The following is a 13,537-nucleotide window of genomic DNA, read 5'->3' on the forward strand; positions in this document are numbered from 1 at the left end:
CTCTCAGCAGTCACAATTGAACTAATTTATCAAGGCTTTATTTGTCATAATCCAACATATGGAAAGATAGATTTATACTTCTTTTTTTTTAATTTTCTGTGGATAAAAGTGAAATAATAATGCATGCAATCAAACAACTTTATTAAACCCAATTGTCAAAATTTACAATTTTTGCTATACAACAATTGGCTAAATCATTACTTTAAGATACTCAATTAATCAAAGACAGGTTGCCCATGCCTATAAGGCTATAACTTCTACATCATTCTTTTCTTTTTTAACTTTTTTATTATTTAATTTCCATCACGCAAGTAGCTTAATTGTTGTCAATGAGTCAATCATTCAATCAAGTGCAATTTGTGGTTCATGGATTTTCCACGATACATGAAATATAATCAAAGATGGGTTTTAATTATGGAGTTAAATGCCCTAATCTTCACCAATTTACATTAATTATAAAAAAGTTCTGATCTATGAATATATTAGGGTTGACTTCTGTTATTACAAATTTACAACCCATATGTACATACATGCACTGGCAGAATCATAATGTCCGAACCCAACAACCCTTATATCCATAGAAAACCACCAACTATAGCAAAATCGGCGCACTCCATTTTCTTCTTTTTTTTTGCAGTTTTTTATTATACTATATTTCAGATCATAAGGGGTGTCCTATTGCTACAATCATCCAAGGCAGTCCGCCGGAGACAACATATATGCTACTACAAGTGTTTTATGGAGGATATATTCAAAATACAATTAAGATAAGATTTATGTTGTAATAATCCCGATTGCCATCCTACAACGCACATCCGTACGCATATTAATCCTATAACTCGATCTATCTATCGATCATCATTTTAGCTAGCTACTATAGTTGTTGATTCGTACACATTGTACTGAAATTGGCATTGAAACATCTCTATGTTTCCAACCATACATATTTGTATCTAGTTTTGGTTAAACATGATGAATCGGGTTTGCACAAAAATAAAGCTAAAGGGATCGATGGATCGGAGCGTGACTAAGAGTGAGTTGTAGCAAAAAAACATTAAGTTGGGGGACCATGAATGAAACCATCCCATACTATAATATTATAATATTTTTAAAGAGGGAGATCTTGCTCACATGGTTCCATGTGGAGATATGGGGCTATGATTTTGGTTTCGTCTTTTTTTTTTCCCCTCTTTTTTGGCTTCATTTTTTCTGTCATTTTTATTTATTTTTTCGCTTCTTTTATTTTTAATCTTTCAATTGGGTTCTTCGCAACTAGTTAAAAATCAACGTATAAGGTTGTTTTGAACCATAAACGTCCACTAATCAGTTATATAAAAGCCCGAAAAGGGTTTGGATCAACAAAAAGAGGCATGAACAAAAATATGTTAAAGTGATAGTTAAGCGGCAAAGTAAATGGTTGTAACCTTCCAATAGTCCTCACAGAGTCCCTTGGGACACCATGACAAGAATTCGGACCTTTACCTTTTCGCGGGCGAGAAAGCCAAAATTGTTCGAAATATGAAGGTTCACTACAAAAAATTCTACTATTAACGACGGAAAATCCCGTCGTTAAAGACCAATAATTGTTGATTAACGGCGGGATTTTCCGTCGTGAACCCGTCATAAAAGGGGGTCGTCGTTAACCCGTCGTAAAAGACATTTGCGACGGTTGTTCCCGACTTTGTTGGGTTGTTATCCCCGTCGCAGAAGCCCTTTTTCGACGGGATTTTTACTCGTCGTTATTAGGTTGTCATAAAAGATACAAATTTTTGTAGTGGTTATACACCATTCTCGACCAATTCTAGAGAATTCGAGATCAGTGTGGAATCCCCTAAAATTTGGGGAAATGTAATTGGGGGTCATATATAAGGTTGCTTAGAACCCTAACACCCACTAGATGGTCACTTAATGGTTCAAAATGGCCTATATTCAAAAAATGAGTTTTATAAGAAAATCGGCTGAAATTTTATGTAATTACCAAAGTAGTTGATTATAAGAATCCAATATAACTTCCAGGGATTCATCATGGGGTACATGAAAAGTATCTGAGCTACAATTTTGCCATTTTGAACCTTTTTTAGAAAAATTTCCCAAACCTTAAGTGAGGGTATGAGATGGCTAATTTGGAACCATTCACGGCTTACCTTCCGCCCTCTAGTGCTTCAAAAATGAATTCAGTGGTCATTTTATAAAGTGGTTGCATGGGTTGCATGGGTTGGTGGTCAAGAGTCGGAAGCAATAATCTTAACCGCTAACAATAGGGTAACATGACGGAAATGTATTTTTTTTGTTTAGAGAAAACCATTGCACAAAAGCAATCCAATAAATGGTGTAGACGAGATTTGATCTCGGGTTTTGGATATCACCCATTGAGACTTTACCAACTAATCTAGTGGATATTGACATGGAATTAAATATGATTGTTTACAATGGTGGGTGTGTGTCACCACTTACTGCTTCATTCTTTGGTAAGATGGACAGGTGGATGGATTGATGGATGGATCGATGTACGTACTTGCCAAACAACTCGATCTTTTCATGTAAGGTGACTTAAAATTTTAGCATCTTATTGTTCATTTAATTAAAGTGGCTAAAATGGCTTGGCAAATAAAGCTCAAATCACATGAGATGTAAAGGTGGTGAACTTCATTAGCACAAACACTATACCATGTCAAAAAAGAGTCAGACTACATATAAACCCGGTCAATAAGATCCTATTCTAAAGCCAATAGACGATACATAGAGAAGCCCAAGACTCTTATATATTACGGAGTAGTTAGTCCACCGATCTTATATTTTAGTAATTCTTCATCTTCTTTTTCAATGGGACAACTGATTAACCATAATCGCTCAACTAACATTGGATTAATTACTAGTATCAAATCTCAACGTACAAAAGCGTATTTACACACATAAGTAATTAGTGAGATGAGATTAGCTAGCATTGCAATTGAACTTTCTATGTTAAATCAACCCTAGTTCGTTTTTAATAAAAATGAATCAGGTTAAGACACGTGAATAGTTATTGACAAATGGGCTCATGCCTCTTCGATTAGATTTAAATTTAAAATGCGCAAATAAGTTTGCAACAACCACTGAATTGATTAATTCCAGTAGTACCAAGTATAATTTGATTTTCAGAATTGGAAATTTTATTAACTTAATACACCGTAGAACTGAGTTTTGCTTAGACAATACTGAATAAAAAATTTAGTGAACTAATGTTTGCGTGATATACGTATGCTATGAATCTTAAGCCGTTTATCATATTCATGAATCATGATAGATGTAGAGATTAAGATGTTACTTCTAAACAACTTCTATCTTAAAAAAAATTACCCTTTCTACATCAATTATATTATTACATGTGTAGTCATATCAACCTCCGTCGGTTATCTTTTAGATGACGTTTTCTCATTATGTATTATTAATTTCTATGCAATCAAAGATAACAACAACATCAACTGATTTTGTTACGATATGTAGTACGTAGTAGGCTTTAAGATGTTACTTTTAAACAACCTCCAAGTATTCGGTTGTAAAATACCTAAGAAAATCACCTTGTTATACGCCTAGGTATTATAAAGTATGCATGCATGCTCTCATAACGACCTCTTTTCATTTATCTCTTTCACATTTTATTTTCTCATTCATATTTGTTATGTGTGCCTCGAATCTTCCTTGAAGGATGTTAAGGTGTTATAGTGGAAGGTCTGACTTCAAACGGACATATCTCATGATCTACTAATTAGATTGAGTTGATTCAAGTTGGAGGTGAAAGCTTGGCTCAATAGTTTTTCAACGCTTGGTCATAAGCTCATTTTGGATGAGAAATGAGGGAGTTATGACCATTTTACGAGAAGCTGTCATGCAGCAGGGGAAGTTCGGCCGAACCTGCTGGAGGTTCGGCCGAACCTACTGGAAGTTCGGCCGAACTCTTATAATGTTCGGCCGAACCTGAAGAGATCAGTAGCTATGATTTTGGAGGTTCTCCCGAACCTTTTTGGTAAGTTCGGCCGAACCTGACCTTGGTTCGGCCGAACCCTTTAAAGGTTCGACCGGACTCTGCGGGTAATCTATTTTCTTCTCCGCAAGGTACAATCGACGTGGCCTTTTCTTGTCCCTTAGATTGGTTTGATGTCTAACACTATAAATATCAAATGTAATGAGATTTTCAGAATCAAGAGAGAGAAACACAAGTGAGGTTGAAACCCTAGATCTAAGAATTCTCTCTTCTTCACCTTTGAGAATTTCTCTTTGTAATCCTTTCTCCATTGAAGAGTAATACAAGCTCCAAACCCTCCCCCATGGTGGATGTAGCTCATTGAAGAGTGAACCACCTTAAATCTTTGTGTGTGTTTTTAATTTCTTTAATTATTTCTTCTCATTATTCAAACATCAAATTGTCATACAAATCAATATTCAAGCCTAAAAGGTCCTTCATTTATAACAATATTCATATATGTGAATATACCAACATATAAATTGTTCATTATTATGTACCTAAAGGTGATATTGTTCTACGGGTCTTAATGAATCGTGTGGTGCATCGTTTATCTTTTTAGATGTCATTTCCTCCTATCTATTCGAATCCATATTCGTTTTTATGCAATTAAAAATCACTAATACGAGAGTAAATTCTAGTTAGGGATCAAGTAGTTCTTTTTTCTTAAAATTTATGTTGTTCCCCTCCCCTCCCCTCCCCTCCCCTCCCCTCCCTTTTGTTTTGAAGGGTGTCATATATGTACGAGCAGATCGAGTGGGTTTTTGGCTTCATTATTCCAGCGTTGTTGTTGTTGCGTATCTGGCATGCTACCACAGAACGCATTAACAACAGCACCAAAATAAAAATAAAAATAAAAAATTGTGGGTAAAATGTGTGTTGCGTGAAAGACTCATAAAAACTCTTTTATTTTCTGCTGCTGCTGAACTAGTGAACCCTACCAAAAAAAAAAAAAACTAAAAATTCATACCCCACTCTTTTAAATTAATTTTGTTCCATAACTCTATAAAAGGTGCTTGACATACTACATAACATATTGCTAGAGTGGTCCTTGTTCTTCTTCTTCACTCTCTCTTTCTCTCTCCTCCTTCATCCTTCAGCTCATAGCTCAGCTCGTTCAATTCTCCTTCATAGCTCAGCTCGGATCGGCTCGGTCCTAGGCGGTGAATTAATGTTAAAGGAAGTCCTGTCATGCTTTTCCACAGCTTTCTTGAACTTTCCTCTCCCTCGTCATAGAGTATAGTTTCTCCGTTCGTACAACGAGGCCAACTGAAGGCCAATTTTGGTTTGAAATTCTTCGCGGAAAGTTCAAGAAAGCTGTGGGAAAATATGGCGTTTTTTAGGACTTTGCTCAGATCACATACAAGGTGGTAGGTAGTCCATACATCATCTCACCAAGTAAGATTTACTTAATTTGTTTTCCCCTATTCTTGCAGTTTTATTTTTATGGAGTTAAAAATTACAAAAAAACTAGAAACTAAAAGCAGAAACAAATACACCTAGTCTGACTCAGAATTGAAGACCTACACCTTATTTTGCCAGTAACTGGGCTTCATCCGCTTTTCTTTTTGCATTGATTTAAGTGGTAACAATTTTCTTCTTTTTGCATTGTCACTCTACCTTAATTCTTCAACTCTCTTTTCTTTTTTAGATGTTGCTAATTTCTAAATGCGGATAATTATGAAATGCGGACTATGAATTATGAAATGCGGACTACTCCGTATGAATTATGAAGTCGGTTAATTATTTCTTCATCAACCTTTATCTACGTACGGATTTGGCCTTGAGAATTCATCAAGGTAATTAATAATTTTAATTTTCGATTTTCTTCATTTAAATTTACTCATTCTCTTTAACAAAATACGGAGTAAGAAAATTATTAATGTCTCAGTTCTGTTTTTTTTCCTTCAATTAAATAAATAAATAAATCAGAATTTCTATTTATTTCAGAATTAGGATTAGATAAACAAAATGAGTGTTTTACATTTATAATTATGCTTTTTGGGGATGGTTATTTTTCACTGAAATTTAAGAAGATTTACTCACAAATAGAATAATTTTACTCTCTTTACCGCTAAAATTTCAGAAACAATTCACATTTACTGCACCTTTATTTTTATTGCTTTTAAAGAAAAATAAAAATACAATTCACTACAAGAAATTGTACTATTAACGACGGGAAATTCCGTCGCGAAAGGTCAATAATCGTTGATTAACGACGGGATTTTCCGTCGCGAACCCGTCATAAAAGGGGGCCGTCGTTAATAGCAATCCCGTCGTAAACCCGTCGTAAAAGACATTTGCGACGGTTATTCCCGTCGTTGTTTGGTTGTTAGACCCGTCGTAAAATCCTTTTGCGACGGGATTTTTGACCCGTCGTAATTAGGTTGTCGTTAAAGATACAAATTCTTGTAGTGATTCCTTTTTGGATGATAATTAAATTCATTTTTTAATTTCTTTTTCAGGAAAATATAGAGAATTCTCAACCTTTTCCTTTTGTCACATAGATCAGAGATGAATAGATGATGATGAAAATTTGGTAATGATAAGTCTCCCCTTCTTGTCCTTTGGGTATAATATTAATTCACTTTTATTTATTTTCTTGTTAAATAAATTTACACTTTGTCTATATCATAAATAAAAAAAAATTTTCCCTCAAAAAAAAAATATTAATTTTTAAACTCTCTTATTTTAACTTTTTCATTGTCTCTTGTGAAAAAGAACATAAATTTTATTCTGACTTCTGTTTTCTGGTTTTCTGTTGTTTAGATGCATCAAAACAAATGGTAAATTAAGACTAGGAAGTAGGAACCTGGACCTCATGCAGTGAATGACATTATTATCCAATTACTAGCTAGTACAAAATTAAAGTTTAATTTGTTAAAAAAAAATTGAAAAAAACTTTTAATGATTCTAAAGGCAAAGTGTTTTTTTGCCATTGAACGTAGATTTTGGTTTATACTTCATCGAATGCATATAGGTCAACAGAATATACCTCTTTTTTCCTTCACGGTGAAGACATATGGAGTACTTAAATTCATAACCAATTATTTCCCATTCATAACCAATTATTTCCCTTACAATTTTAGAGAATAATTTCGTCTACGTACATCACGTGTTTTTAACTTTGGTACATATTAGATTGTTATATTGAAGAATAATTAGTCATCTTTAGCCCGACCTTTTAATTGGCTTAGGCTTATTACTTATTAGTCATAAATAGATCACGTGTGGTGAGAGAATTAGTCATTATTGTTGGTGTTGGCATGGCATATCGATAGCTCACTCAACTTGAATTATTTGATTTAGGAATTATGAAAACTTGTTAGCCTTAATTGAAGATCCAAGATTTAATTTTGATATCATAACAATGTGTACAAATGACATTCATATAGGTGTAACTTGTAAAGGTATAAATGGTCCCAAAAAAATGGGGTTGATTTTGATGATAGGGTGGTAGGCAGATGAACACATGACAACCATGAATCTCAATAATGTTGCTGCTCATCTACTGCTACGCTGCTGCTGCTTATCAATTTTGTGTTTGTCTGCCACACAAACTAGCTTAGGACTGTTTCCTCCAAATAACTATGAAAGGATAATTTGGCTATATGTCCGGTTATGTTTATTTTATTTTCACTTATTTTAAAATTTATAAGGGTTTATTTGGTATCACGGTTAATTTTTCAGTTTTTAATTTATAATTTTAAAATTTATATGATTTAGATTGGATTGTGAATTAAAAATAGTCTACATATGAAATCATGTCGATTTTATAACTGACAATATATAAAAAAGATACAAAACGTTAAGTTTTAATAATTTCAGATAAGTGAAAATCATATAAATAAAACGCACCTAGATTTAGACTCAAAAGTATTAAAGATGGCAATGAGTCGAGCTACGCCAAGTCACAACCAGTGGTGGAGCCATGCGGGTGCAAGGGGGGTCCACCAACCCCACAAAGAAAATTTGAAAAAGAAAAAACTTAGAGCTGAGAGCTAAGAGCTAAGAGCTAAGAAACCTGTGATAATCTAGAACTGATCTCTTAGGTGATACTAAAAAAATCAGCTCCGCACGTTAGACATCGAGTATAACTGTGGGGATAAGACTAAAGACCAGTATTTATAAACAACCGGTCTTTTAGAGTTTTGAATAACAGATCTTTTCACCCAACATATGAAACACGTAGAGAATACTTGTAGTAATTTTATAGGTATTTGATTGTAATATGAATATTGATTAATTTTAGGACGAAACAATTTTTTTTAGTATGTATTATGTGTTGTGGAAGATCACCAGATACAACACTCTAAAAATCATGGAAACACCACTGCCGACACCCCGAAAAAAAATCATGGCTCCGCCACTGGTCACAACACAAAAAAGTATGGCCCGACACCAGCAGGAAGTCGTGCATGAGCCGGGAGCTTGACCCGAGTAGCAATTTTTTTGAAAAAAGCACGATAAAGCACAACACGACACGACCGTGTACGACAAAACATGATAAATTGAGTGAAATTATGCTTAGACACGAAGACATAATCTGACACGAGGGCATCTGGGCTTGGACCACGACTGAACCATATTTTGAAATTTTTAGCCCGACCATGTACGTAACAAATGAGCTTGCCGTGGATAGAAATCATTCAGGCCCAGGACACGTGAACTTGACAAGAAGCACAGCTAATCCGGCCACAACCATCTTTAAAAAGTATAAATTCCAATTAAGAAGTAAATTCAACAAACAATTTTTCCATTTGTTTTTTTCAGGAAGCAATTTTGTACACTTATTGTATTTTCATTTCTCTCAGTTGTATGTGGAATCTTTTCCTTATAAAAGGTGAACAAAATAGACCCCATGTCTCCATGAATTACTTTTTCTAATAAATATTTATGAAAAGAAATCATTTCTAATAATTTCCTCCATTTCTAAATTTTTCTATAGGCTGTTGAGGGGAGGTGGTCCACCACAAGTAGTTGTATCAAAAGCCAGACAACAGGAAATGGCAGTTTTTGGCAAACGATGAAAACAAATTAATTAATTATTTGGATTGTATTCACTATAAAATTCTTTTATTAATGTGCCTTAATTAGTTTCATCCAGTTTTAAGTTAAACAATGGGAACTCAACTTTCACATTTTTCACCCTTTAGGACTTATGCCTTTTTTCTACCCTTTAGGACCTCAAATTCATTTTCCGGCAAGTTAACTCAAAGCTAACACACCATTAACCACACCAACCATATGTATATACATATAAAAAGAATTAACTGATGTTTTTTTTTCACCTTTTAGGATCTACATTTTTTTTTCACCCTTTGAGACCTCAAACATAAATTATGGTGAGTTAACCATAGCCCAACCCATTATTAACCAAATGAGCAATATTATAAACAATAAAATCAATTAGATGCATAAAATACAAACAAAAATATAAAAAGTAAAATAACGTCTTAACTCTTGCATTTTCTATTAACACCATGTTATCCATGCCTATTTTACAAAGAATTTGGGAATTAATGCTGAAATTTGATGCATCTCATTCGTCGAACACCAAAACTAGCATCAATTTACAGAGCATGCCAAAAAATAACAAGAAAATATAGACACATATCGAGTACCTAACAACATCACCAAAACCAGATTAATTTTCACTAACTTTCTATCGAAGAACACGAACTCATCAAACCTAGAAATGGTGCGTCCGTAAGTTCATCTGGATAATTAACACTTTGTTGGTTATATCCGATTGAAGATGGTAAATGAAGATAATTCACCAATTTGGGCGAAAATTGAAAAATAAAATATAAAATGGGTCAAATTTTCGACCGAAGAACAATGAAATTCATCAAGAATTGCTATCAACTCAATAACCATCGAAACCGCAAATTTAGTGCATGTAGGTGAGTTTGAGGGGAGTCGTTGATTTTGTTGAGTTTTTTTTTTTTAATCCGCAACGAATTTTCGATTGATTTTTAGAAGAAAGATGAAACGGGTGTTGAACATTCTAGGGAATAGGGGATTCCTTTGGTTATCTCTAATGAGCGTTGGAAATATTTATTCCATTAGTGATGAATTTGACATTAATTGTTTGGTTTGAGTTTATTTTATTTTATTTATTGGTGATTGATATGATATTATTTTCTTATCCGAACTTATACGAACTGGAGTACATTTTACCAACAAGAGGAAAAAAGATAAACTCTTCCACCCACCAACATTGTACAAGACTATGACTCTATGAGTGTACTACGTACGGAGTACTACGGAGTACGTACTAAAATGTACAGTAGGCACATTCGAATCAATGACATGGGAACCTCATGTTCTCATTGAATGATATGGAATTACAGATAGTATTATAAGGTCGATCGTTTGATTATGAGAGGTTTGGAGAGAATAAATAAATATGTTTTTTTTAAAGTTAAATTAGATGTTTGATCATTTTAAAAAACTAATTAAAGTGTTTGGTTAATTAGGAGAGATTAGAAAGAGAGGTTGAGAAGAAAAATGTTAATTTTAAAAACTTAATAATTATGAGTCTTTTGCATTAGAGGTTTGAAGAAGTGAGGATAAAATGACAACTTAGTCCTAATATAGAGAGTATTGTTTAAAATTACAACTCTTACCAACCTATATCTTAACTTGTGTCAATGTCCTTAATGGTAAACTTTTAAAACAATAAATAGCTACTCCCTCCGTCTCAAAATTATAGTCCTATTTTCTAAATCTGACGGCCCAAAATTATAGTCTTGTTTCTAATTTTGGCTATTAAGGTCCTCACTTTATCATGTACAAAAATGTATCGAATACCCTAGCCATGTACTATATTCCGCTTTCCTATGTACCATATTCTCTTTCACATGTTCTTTATTCTACTTTTCCATACAATTCAATCATCATTTGTACTTTATTCCACTTTTACATGTACTATATTCCATTTTTCTTAAAATCCGTGTTTTTGGTCAAACGGAAATATTTCAGAAATGTTACCCTGTTGAGTACCGTGTATAAACACCAATTCAATTATGATATGGAGTACCCAAGATCAGGTATCGGGACCAAACAAAAATGCTTCTATTGCCCAAAACATAAAACAATCCAAGCTAGTTTTTGGAAAATATAAATATAGAATTACAATATAATATGATCCCAAACAAAACAATCAAAACCCAAACCATAAATTATATGTTTTTTTTAATAAATTAGCTATAATTTATTTAAAATTTCTTAACATGACATGGTACCCTAAACCGGAACCTGTTGCAAAAGGTTATGTTTTCGGTTTCTGGAACCTGTTGCAACAAATTTCGATCGGTTACCATTTTCAGGAACCTATTACAATACGTTCGGTTCTTGAATTTCATAGGTTACTCTATTGTGCTCACCCCTAGTACAATTCCATTCTAACATACGGAGCAGTTGTAAAACTTGATCAGCCACTGCGCAAGTGCGCAATAGCAAAAATAAAGAACGGAAATAAAATGATCAAAATACCATACACGTACCATTCATTAATCGTAAATTTGTAATGAAATGATACTGGCCCCCTCTAAAGATTGCCCTGGGCTAGGTGGACCGGTTCGAAGTATGGCACGAGCCGCACGACCCATCACGAAAACACGAAAAAAGTACGGTCCCGATACGGGCACGAGAAAAGCATGAGCACGAAGTTTGTGAGCCGTTGGTTAGACGAGGCTACATTTTTTTTGGATAAAGTACGATAAGATAAGACACAACAAAGCACGCTAAATTGAGTGAGATTAGACTTAGGCACGACGACCTGGCCTGGGCTTTGATCGCGCCTGGGCCGCGATTTAAAAAAATTCAACCCGGCCCGGCCCAACACATAACAAGTGGTTCGAGATTGTTCAGGCGTAAAGTATATGGGTCGGCCCAAAACACGATCCTGCCCGACCCGACCCACAACCATCATTGAATTTTTTTATTTTTTTTTACTGTTAAGCGGGTTTTTTTTTTTCCTCTTAAATTGCATTCTTTAAACTAGCCAACATAAAAGGAAATCTTTGAATTACCTTGTTCATGTAATAGAATGATGGTAGAAGTGATTGGGCAGCTAAACCACTGTTGGTGTATCTCATTGGCGGGACAACCAGATCACTCTAGTTTACACTGATTTTGTCTCTCCCTATTTAAGTCTATGCCTACAGACTATTTTGTTTCCTTTAAATTTCCTGGGTGGACCTGGTTGTTCGGCGGGTCGAGTCAATGTGGGTCATTAGCGGGGATGGTTATTAGAAGGTCACTTTTTAAAGGTGCAAATCGGGTCAGGTTTATTCAAGTCAAGAGTCAACAGTGGGTCAATAACGCGTGGATCAATAAATAACAAGAAATCGGATGGAAAAGAGAGTCAACAAACCGTCCATGTAAATACCAATATATTCATATGATTATTTTTACATTCACTACAAGAATTTGTATCTTTAACGACAATCTAATTACGACGGGTCAAAAATCCCGTCGTAAAAGTCTTTTGCGACGGGTCTAACAACCAAACAAAGACGGGAACAACCGTCGCAAATGCCTTTTACCGCGGATTAACGACGGGATTTTCTATTAACGACGGCCCCCTTTTATGACGGGTTCGTGACAGGAAACCCCGTCATTAATCAACGATTATTGGCCTTTCACGACGGGATTTTCCGTCGTTAATGGTACAATTTCTTGTAGTGATTGATCTATTTTCTTTTACAATATAGATCGAATTAATTTCTGACTTGAATCGATCATGTCAAATATTTACTTTGTCCACTAATTATCTTGTCCCATAAAAGTTTTTTATTTTTTTATTTTTATATTGATCCTATCCGGCTATCCCTTTAGCTAATGGGTTATATAGATTGTCCAATAATAACCAAGTCTATCCCGTCAAAAAAAATAAAAAAAAATAACCAAGTCTATTCACGACATAGTGTTACAATAATTAGTTAAAAATGTGTGTTATTTATCTTTATTTTCTCTTAATTATTTAAATATTATTTTCGAACTTATCATACCTTAATACGGAGTAAATGTTTTATTTTTAGTTGCCTTTGATCGATGTCATATGCTCCGTACGAGGTACTCTTATAATTTGAACTTTGAAGGCAAGAATAATGAACTAATATAAGCATGTTTTTCATCATTCAAGAATAAGTTTAAAATTTGTAACAGAATCGTGCTTCACTTGAGGTGCATGTCCATTTCCCATGCACTCTCATAGTCATACGAAACGTAGGACATAAAATAAAATTCACATGCATCTTATGACTAGCTATTGTAGATTTAATTAGTTACTAATCAAAAGGCAAGCAATGCAAGAACCATGAATCTCCAAAAGCAAGCATACTTTTGTGATCAAGTACGCAGTTTCTATATGATCATCAATGGAATATATACTCTAAATGCAAATACTCACTACAAGAAGTTGTACTATTAACGACGGGGAATCCCGTCACGAAAGGTCAATGATCGTTGATTAACGACGGGATTTCCTGTCGCGAACCCGTCATAAAAGGGGGCCGTCGTTAA

The 13,537-nt window shown here is 34.3% G+C and overlaps 1 long non-coding RNA gene across 3 annotated transcripts; it reads left to right on the top strand.

Moving 5' to 3' along the window:
- The first annotated feature begins 3,973 nt into the window (after positions 1 to 3,973).
- LOC130467956 (uncharacterized) lies at positions 3,974 to 9,151 on the top strand. 3 transcript variants are annotated; one of them, XR_008928089.1, is made up of 3 exons: positions 4,837 to 5,401; positions 5,655 to 5,802; positions 6,469 to 9,151. It is a non-coding gene; the product is annotated as an uncharacterized lncRNA (long non-coding RNA). The 3 variants fall into 3 exon arrangements; XR_008928091.1 differs by having other exon boundaries at positions 4,861 to 5,802; positions 6,469 to 6,542; positions 8,952 to 9,151; XR_008928090.1 differs by having other exon boundaries at positions 3,974 to 6,542; positions 8,952 to 9,151.
- Positions 9,152 to 13,537: the final 4,386 nt, after the last annotated feature.

Source organism: Spinacia oleracea, chromosome 2 (assembly GCF_020520425.1).
Source record: "Spinacia oleracea cultivar Varoflay chromosome 2, BTI_SOV_V1, whole genome shotgun sequence".
NCBI classification, from domain to species: Eukaryota; Viridiplantae; Streptophyta; class Magnoliopsida; order Caryophyllales; family Amaranthaceae; genus Spinacia; species Spinacia oleracea.